Here is a 10292-nt window from a genome sequence, read left to right on the forward strand (position 1 = left end):
CATAAAGCTTTAAATTTAGGTGTATTGATGTGATGCTATTACAAATTTTTTATTATTATGATTATTGGTATGATTTTGTGATATTGCAATATCATGTTTTGTGGATGAAAATGAAAAAATATCATGTTTCATAAATGAAAATAGGAATTATTTAGTTGATGAAATTTAAGAAAAAACATTTTGAATACAGCTCGAGCTCGAGTATAAGAATTAAATTGAGTGTATTGTACTTAATCGAGCTCGAGTAGCTCCATTTATATAGCGAATTGAGCTTGAGGTTTAAAAACAAAACTTGATCGAGTTCGAGCACCAAATTTTCAATCTAGCTCGAGCTCGAGCACCTTATTACTCTGCTCGAACTAGATCGATTACACCCCTAGTTGTAAGACAACTCTTATTTATCGAATAATAATCAAAGTTGGATTCTCCCAAGGAAGAAGGTACAAGGCTACTTGGAACATAAACTTGAAATATAAGAAAACTATCTTATTAAAATTTGTTAGGAAATCGGTCTAAACATAAGAATAGTAACCTGTGGTATTGTAGCACAGGAATTGTAAGTAGGTTATGACAGGTGCAATCTCTCCAACATTAAACTTGGAATACTTCCTTAGTTGCTTACTTGATTGGGATTTGATTTCTTTTATTAATATTTCCCTGAATTCTTGGTTAATTGGGATTGATTTTATCACTTCCCATAAATTGGATTGGTGTAGGAAAAGAAAAACATCTTGGGCTGGTTTGACGTAAAAGGAAACTACGTCCCTCCCTATTTTGCATGGGGCTAGCAAATATAGGAGCAGTTTCTTCCTTGGCGGCACACATGAATGTGAGGCCCACATGTGGCGTAGCTCCAAATCCTCCTTTCTTGCTATCTGGTGCACCTACGTACAATTAAAGTAGAAAAAATTGGAAGCACCGCCATATCAATATAATCCAAGGATAAGCTCAAGTTAGCGTTTACATGGTTTTGGAGTTTCCTTAACATGGCTTCATGTAATTGGTTCTTGATATGTTTTCTTTTCCATACCTGATGAAGTATTACCTTCCACAGGTGGTGTAGATGGTGGTGTTGTAACCATGGGTATGATGTCCTCATCACGGCTTGTATAAACCCAGCTCTAAACTGTAATGTTGGTTTATAACAATCATTAGGATAAGTTCTTGCTATGGAAGCGGTTTCTATAAACTAATTTAAAGATGGTTATAACGCTCCTATAATGCGATCTAACCAGCTTATGTACAAAGTTAAAACACTAATTCTCTTACTCTATGACAGTCTTGCTCCCTTGAACGAGTTAATATACTCATGGTGCTTTTGGTCTCTATGGAATGGAGTGTAATACTGCTCATCAAATCCTCTTAGAAAATCAGCCCAAGACACATGAAAAAATGCACAGCTTCTCAAATTTTCCAGCCAGATCTTGGCTCTCTTATTAAGCAATGTCACAGTCACCTTCAATGTAAATTAGATAGATCTAATCACATAATCAAACTATGAATATCTCATGCAATGATTATGTAATTAGATCTATCTAATTCATGTCATCTGAAGAGTATGTTATGTTATGTTATTTTTATTTATTTATTTATTTTTTTGCTATGTATAACATATGCTCATGTGAAATCAGAAAATTTTATGCGATACAATCTGCCTACTGAGAATGTTGTTTCCCATTCTGTATACTTGTATGACCCATGTATGAAAAAAAATGAATAGAGAAAATTTTGAAGACATGTTTACAAAATATATGAAAAATGTGAAAATAGTGAAAAGTTGGGGATTCTCTTGTAAAAAAAATTGTAGAAATGTGAAATGTGAAAATTCAGAGGAATAGGGAAAAATTAAACTGAAGAAGATGGATATCTACTGTCTACTTTGCCAAAAAAATGTTATAAAAGGGGCTAAAATGCAAAAAATGAGAAGGTGCTAGTTTTGTGAAAAATAGGTGTATTTTGGTAAATTCATAAACTCACGAAAACCTCCATTGAAGCTTGTTGTGATGTCCAATGCATGACAACTCGTTTCTCTCTTTGGAAACGTTTCTCCATTACCTCTTGACAATCACATAGTTGATAGGGTTGATGAAAACACTCGAAGGTCTCTCTTGAAGCTTTCTATGATGTCCAATGCATGGCGACCGCTCTACTTGACGGGTCTTACCCATTGCCTCTTGATAGTCACATGATTGATGAAGACTTTCAAAGACCATCTGGCAAGGACTCTTTATGAGGTACAATGAATGGTAGCTCTCATTGAATGCCTCAACACTACCTTTCGATGATCACAAAAGGGTTAATGAAGATTTTTCTTAAAGGAAAAAATGCTTACTGAGGTATAATGCAGGATCAAGAGCTCTCAGTGAGAGCCTTATGATTGCCTTTTGATGCTCACAAAGTGAGCAATGAAGACTTTTCTTGAAAGCAAAGATTTTCTATGAGATATAATGCAAGGTGGACAAATCTCAGTGAGTGCGTCATCATAACTTCTTGATACTCACAGAAGAGTCAATGAAGACTTCCATGTGAGGCACAAATGTAAGGTGGAGAGCTCTCAATGAGAGCCTCACCACTATCTTTTGATGCTCAGAAAGAAGTTGATGAGGACCATTGACACGTCCGAATATGTGTGTACACCGCAAGTGCACGGGTGTCGAAGTAATAATCCCAGATGAGTGGGTATCGTATCCATATAGAGTAGGGAATAAAGACACTTAAATTATTTCTTAACTAATGTGGAAGATGAATAGTGATATGTGTGACAAGATTCAATTCTCAAGAGTAAAAACAGTAAGAAAGAGAGCACAAGTAAAGGAGAAGGTAAGGCAATCGATAAAGATGGGGTACCCGGGTATTGTTCCACCTAGGACAATCGTTTCAAGTGCAAGAAACCTCTATTATGCTTTCTAATTAATGCAATAGTGAGTCGTGGAAATCCTTAATTGCATAGTCCCAAATCTAAGGTCAACCATGCCTAACTCTATACATGTCCCGGAGGAGAAATCGAACAATCTCAACACCTCGCACTCGTATAGAATTGCAATGAGCTCTAGGGACTCCAAATGATAAATCCTATTCCTATGTATGGACCTAACCCTTTTGTCCAGGTGAAAGATCCCTAGCCACAATTAAGCCCTAGATGCTAAAATCATTTCAACGCTTCACTCCGTTGCACTCGCAACTAAGCCCCAGCGGAAGGTCATCCCTTAGCCCATTCACTCTACTATGACCGCAAAGAACTCTTGGAACGTGGAGGTAGGATAGATCATACCGGAGGGGAAAGGGGACGCTCCGCTACCTCTCGACTGACCCTCTCAACCCTCTCCAATCTAGCTTTGTCTAACTCTCATGGTGTGTCACTCACTCACAAGAGTTACCAAGAAGAACTCTCAACCCTAGTATCACTCTAGGGGAGTATTCATACATTCAAACATACAAGATTGGAACTCACAATAAACATCAATTAATTGAAAGTATAATAAAGAGATTCAATGAAACGAACACATCCTAGGGTTCACAAATACCCAAGTACCCACTAGGAGTTTAGGTCTCCATGGAGCTAGATACAATCAATGAAATCGAATGTAAAAACAAAGCATCCATAGAAAACCCTCTCGTTAGTCATGGCGATGGTCATGTGGAGAGTCCCTTTGTCGAGCCTAGGATACATCTCGCCGGATTGGTGCCGACGAAAGCTCTCCCACTAACATTCTTCCAAATGGCGCGCGATGTTGGAGTCGTAGAACCTCTCCAAATCCCTAGCCAATACCTCTCAAAACCGCAGTCGCAGCCCTCTCTCAAGTTGGGGAAAAAATGGAGAAAAGAATGCTGAAATCGGGGCTGAAATCGGCTTTTAAAGGGTTGGAATCGAGAATCCACACGCCCGTGTGGATTCTCTGTTTTCCCTTTTTTCTCGGTCGGCTGTGAACAGTGCTGGTATAGTATTCTTGCTACAGTTTTTCTACAGTACCCTATTACAATATTGGCCAGAAATACTCCTGAATCCATGCTTTCATCGAGATAACGCAAACAGGCACACGTTTACGTCGTGGATCGCTTTTCTTCTTCAATAACGGACATGTTGGTGGAGATCTTGTTCTATATGCACAAGTCGGAATGCTTGAATGTGACTGCCCTTGTGCCCCTCCAAATAGTTATACTAACTTGAATACGAGGAGGTTGGCACACATTCCCGCATCTCGAACCCGACCTATGTCTTCGCGTTCGAACCTTAGCAAGATTTCCTCCAAATTGGTACATTTACGACCCACATTGGCTTCTTTCTTTCATATTCGACCTCACAACCCTACCTGCATGAAAGTAACATAACTACACACATATTAGCGTTAAAACCCCAGAAAGGTAATGCTCAACACAAGGAAAGAACACTTCATATTCTTATCGCAACCATCTTTGAAGCTTGTTATGATGTCTAATGCATAGCAACTACTCTTCTTGAGGGAGCCTTTAAATTACCTTTTGGCAGTTACAAGGATTATAAGGTTGATGATGAGTAAATGAAGATACTCCCTAAAGCCTACAATTAGGTCCCATGCATGGTGATTGCTTTCATTGAGAGTCGATAAGCGTCTAAATGTACATGTTTTTATATATAATTTTTATACTCTTTGCATGCGTTTTTATTGAATCGATGCCCCTTATTGTGTTAAATTTGGTTTTATTTGTTTTGTAAGCCTTGGAGTAGCCATGGCAAGCCCAAGAACAAATTCTGGAAGAAATCCACACCAAAAACGACATTTTTGAACAACGGCAGTGTAGCTAATACTATAGAGCCGCATGATTTCATAAGGACAGCTTGGATGCCTGCATGAACTTGGCTAAAAGCCTTGCAAGCTACCATGCAGCCTGCATGGTCACCCGCAAGGCTTAAGGAAAGCTTCTTTAAGGTCCATGCGGGCTCCTTGAGGCCTGTATAAATTGGGGACTTATAAAAGGGGCAAGTTAGGGCAAAGAAAAGAACTTTTGAACATCAGTGGTGGCTAGACAAATCTAAGAAAAAGAGGAGATATCCAAGACCAATCCAGGGTGGAATTCAAGGGGAAAAGCTTGATTTGAGGAGATTCTTCACCGACATCACTTTCGAAAACTTGGAAATGACTAAGAAGCCGCATCTAGTATGGTGTCGGTGGAATTCTTTGGGGGAGATCCTTCATCGCATCTCATCACCAACCTTTGGAGGAGCTTTATCATGCCTTGTTTATTTGTTGTCATGTATTTTTCCTTAGTTTTTATTACTATGGAAAACTAAACCCCCAGGTCACCAGATGTTGGTGAACCTTGGGATGAACATATTTGTTTGGATGACTTGATTTATTCCTAAAGCATTGTCGTGGTTTGTGGTTCTTTATGTATGCTTTTTATTGCCTTGGATTGCATGAGAATTCTGTGATTCCATTTCTCAGATTGTACTTGGAAGTGTGGGATGTGACCTTGTATTAGACCCACATAGACTGAAAGGGGATTCATGTGCTGATAAAATGATGGATTCGGGTATTCAGTAACCCTCCGAACTTAGGTTTAAACCGAGGAATTGTGTTTATTCCTATTTAGAGATTTGCCTAAGAATATTGCAATCTTAGAAGGAGTTGATCCAGAAGGGATTCCGACCAACACACATATGGGATTAGGGGTTAATCACCAAGGGATTCGGAGTTCACCTAATTTAGAAATCTCTCAGCCCAAATCACCATTGACATCTTAATCTAGCATCCTTCTAACATTAACTTCAACCTTTAATTGTTTAGATATCTAGCTTTGATTTCTTAATTAAGATTTCCCTGTTTACCATTGCTTCTTAGCCCAATTTTATCATTTGATTTAGATTAACTTCAACCTTGAATTGTTCGGTTAAACAATTGGTGAAATGGAAGTAAGATTAGCTCCTTGGTCCCGAGGAATACGACTTCTGTGTCACACACATGGTACTACTTGATGATCCCTGAACTTGCGGTAGGTAACCATCAGAGTCTCTCCAGTATTTCTTGACACACACAAAGCTAATATATAATGAGAACTAAACAAGTCAAAGCATATAAGGCAACAACTTGATGATGTGAAAGGTCTATGACTTAGAAATGAAGATACTAAGACAAGACTTCAAATTATGGAAGATTCAAGACTTAAAACTATTAAATGAATAACAAATAAAACTTTGAAACTCCATGGCATAAAGAAGTCAAAGCGTTAAATAATTTCACAAGTCAAATTGATTTGAAGGCTTTACAAGCAGAAGACGCCGAACTCTTTAAACATCAAAAGCAAAGGAGATCAAGCTCATGACTCACAAATATAGAAAAATTACAGTTTTAGATCCACCCAAAATATTTAAAAAGTAATAAGTTAAAGTAGTCAAGTTTGACGCTTGATTATATGACTGGTGATGCCTTGATGATGTACTAGTCAAGATTCCAAACCTAATGGAAGAGTCGGGACTTAAAACATCTCAAAATAATGATTAATTCAACCTTGAAGTCTTAAACCATGAAGAAGTCAAATACCCAACAAATTCTCCAATCAAAGACTTGAGGACCTCACAAGCATGAAACATCGAAGTCTTCAAGGATCAAACTCAAAGGTGATCAAGTTGTGACTCAGAAACATAAAAAGAATGCAACTTAAAATCCAAACGATGTTCGAAAATACAAACTTAAAAAAATTTTAAAAAAAACTCAAGTTTGACCAAGGTCTATGAAATCAAAAGAAACATGTTCAAGAGCAAATTCAGTAAGAATGTTTGGGGGAAATTGAGTGTCACAACCGAATAAGTTCAGGTAATGAGAAGATAGAAAAATAAGAACAAGGAAGATTGTGTCTAGTCTCAACCAAGTTCATGTTTCATTTATTATTCATGTACCTTATCATGAAGTCAAAAAATATTATTTTTATTTTTCTATTATTTCTTATTCACATTTGCTCTTAATTGGAGGCTCTAGTGACAAAGTTTGGGTTAATTAACATTAGGGGCTTGTATCTAACAATAGTTATGGACCCACAATCACTTGAAAGTTATAAATAATTAAAATCTAATTCGCAACCCATTATTTTTGGCTGATTTATCCTACTAAAGGCCAAACAAGAATTAAAAAGCCTCACAAATTCATTTTAACTGAAGAAATAAAAATATTTTTCAATTATCAAAACTAGGGAAATCAAGTTTGTGATTCACAAACATAAGAAGATCATAACTTAAAGTCCATAAAATATTCCAAATGCAAATAAATTCAAGTAATCAAATTAGTAACCTAATCATGTTAGAGGTCATTACCTAATGATGTGCTTAAACTAGCTGAGGCTTGAAAAACTTAAATAAATTGATAAATGGACTTTAGAGTCTTAAGACATTAAGAAGTTAAAAAAGCTAAAGAAATTTACAAGTTAGAGTGAAAGCTTCATAAGCTTTAGAACTCGACTCATATCAGAACTTGACTCTCCCAGCCACTATCTTGTCCAACATTGAGAATTGGCTTCGGCTTTCAGTCATGTGGTTATTTGTACTTGTGTCAAGATATCAAAAGTTGTTCTCATATACCATTTCCTTACTTCCAAGATCAAGCTTGATGTTCACCTCTTGCAACATGATCTCCTCTGCCGCATGCTTCATGTCTTGCAAGGATTCACACACTTTGATCATGAGTAGCACCGGCTCATCATCATCTTCACACACTTCGGTCATGAGTAGTGCCGGCTCATCATCATCATCTTGTTTCTCCACAAGATGGGCATTCTCATTATAGGCATAGTGTCTGAAATAGTGCCAATTATAGCATTTCACCTTAGTCTTGTCAAACTTCTTCTACTGATGAGTACCTTCATTTCCACTGCTATCATCACTGCATCAGCATCCACACCCACGACCATGCCAGTTGCTTCATCCTCGTCCTCTCGATGAGTTCAATGCATCTTTTCCTTCTTCTCTCGCCTTTCATTCGACCTTTGTCAAGAGGATATGTTTGTCTTCCTTGTCCTCGTAACCCCGCAATCATTCTTCTTGGGCTTTAAGCAACCCAATGACTTCCTCCATGGTCATCATCTTGAGGTTACCGAATTGCTCAATTGTCGATGATCTGAACAAACTTGGAAGGGACAACACAAAGGAGTTTCTTGACGATGTAGGCCTCATCCACCTTGTCGCCCAATGCACGAATTTTGTTGACTATGGTAGTCAACTTCGTGGCAAAGTCATCAACAGTCTCCGCTTCACACATGCGTAGACCTTCAAACTCACTTCGCAGAGTCTGGATCTTTCTTTTCCTTCTTAAGGAGCTCAACGCCCATGTGCATTGTCTTCAGCATCTCCCATACCTCCTTGCTAATACCCTAATAGATGGCAGCAAGGGCCATATGATCCTTCTGCGTCTCTATCTCCTTGCTTGGATCAGCAAGCTTAATGGCATCCCGCACACCTTGCACACACATGTACACCTTCATCTTAAACGCCCATGCCGAGTAGTTGCTCCCCATGAGCAATGAGTACTAGAGGGTCACCATACTTTCTCTTGTCAAGCCTTCGACATCGCCATGACAATGGTTGTTTACCCCTTGACGATGAACCCAACATGATCTTTGGCATCTACTCCAAACCTTGCTCTGGTACCAAATGTTGGAAAGATCAGAGAAAACCACACCCCTACACTCAAAGAAGAAGAACAATATTTTTGACGCGGTTAACAAACTCGCATCTTTTCTGCCTTTTTATATTGATATTAATAACTGAATTCAAACTAAATTACTTCACCACTAAGAAACTAAATAGATTCAAACTAACAAACTTATGTAGACAATATCCTAAATGCAAATGCAATTTATAAAATAACAAGGGTCATAACTGTAAACACAAATGCATAAATGCAATAATGCTTAAATACAATATATAAATAACATATGGTCCTAAATGCATAACAAGATTAATTCTATAAAAAACCCTAATATGATCAAAGGCAACACAAAACTCGTGTCAAAGAGGGGGGAAAAAGGAAGACAAGTGTTAACCTGGAAATAGTATTGTTGCTCAACATGATTCAGAAGAGATAGTCGCTATTGGCTTTTGGATGAAAAGGCAAAAGATGATGAAGAAGTGGAAAAAAAAAGGAAAAAGAAAGTAAATAGTAAAACATAGCGATGTTTTACACCTCAAACGCCACTGAAACACATTACAAATTACAAAAAAAAAAGTAAAAGGAAATTATTTACGGCAATGCACAACTCAAGCGGCGCCAAAAATTTGCACCAACTTTCCTGTTACTGCATCGGGGAACATTCCCGGCGCTTATTTAAACACCCGCTGCAAACTATTAAACCCATACCGGCATTATGTTACATAAATGGCATCAAAGTAGGAGATGAATCAAGTACGATTTAAGCGCCGTGATGTTTTATCAACAGATGCCACTAAATGATTGGATAATCCCAACATTTACCATCCCAATCATTGCCAAAAGAAAATAGCCATCCAATGCTTTAACTTTCGTAGCGTGTTGTTTATATGGAATTTTTAATTCCTAATTATAATAAAAGTAAAAGAAATAATAATAAATAATGAGCTATATTTTAGAAATTAAAATTAAAATTAAAAAAATTTAAAAAAGAGAGAGGGAAAAAGAGGGGGTTTGAAGTTTTAAAAACAATTTAAATTAAAAAAAAATATGGGATAAGAATTAAAAAAATTTGAATTTAAATTTTGGGGAAAAAAAAATTCTCTCATGGATTGAGGATTTTCTGGGGGAGTTGAGGATTTTTGGGGGGACAGAAGGAAAAAAAAGAACAGAGAGAAAGGGGAGACAAAAAAAAAAACGAGGAGAAAGGAGGAAGAAGAAGGAAAAGAAAAGAGCTTGATTAAAAAAGGACGATTGGATTGAGAGATAGAAAAGGAAAAAGAAGAAAGTACCATGTTTTCTTTAATTTTTTTTTATATATAATCCTTGCATGCGTTTTTAAAAAAAATAAATTTCACACATGCTGCGTGCATTTAAAGAGGAATATATGCATGTACATGCATGAGCATGAATTTTTATAGTTTTCATGCATTTAAAGAGAAATAGATGCACGTACATGCATTTGCCTGTATTCCTTTCTCTTTCTAAAAAATATATATAATTTCTTTTCATGCATGCATGTACATGCATTATCATGAATCTTTTCCTCTAAATATATATATATATATATATGTATATAGACATATATATATATATATATATATGTATATGTAATTGCTTTCCATGCATTCAAAGAGAGACATGCACATGCATGCATTAGATGTCTTCTCTCTTCTATCT

This window comes from Dioscorea cayenensis, chromosome 14 (genome assembly GCF_009730915.1).
Source record: "Dioscorea cayenensis subsp. rotundata cultivar TDr96_F1 chromosome 14, TDr96_F1_v2_PseudoChromosome.rev07_lg8_w22 25.fasta, whole genome shotgun sequence".
NCBI lineage: Eukaryota > Viridiplantae > Streptophyta > Magnoliopsida > Dioscoreales > Dioscoreaceae > Dioscorea > Dioscorea cayenensis.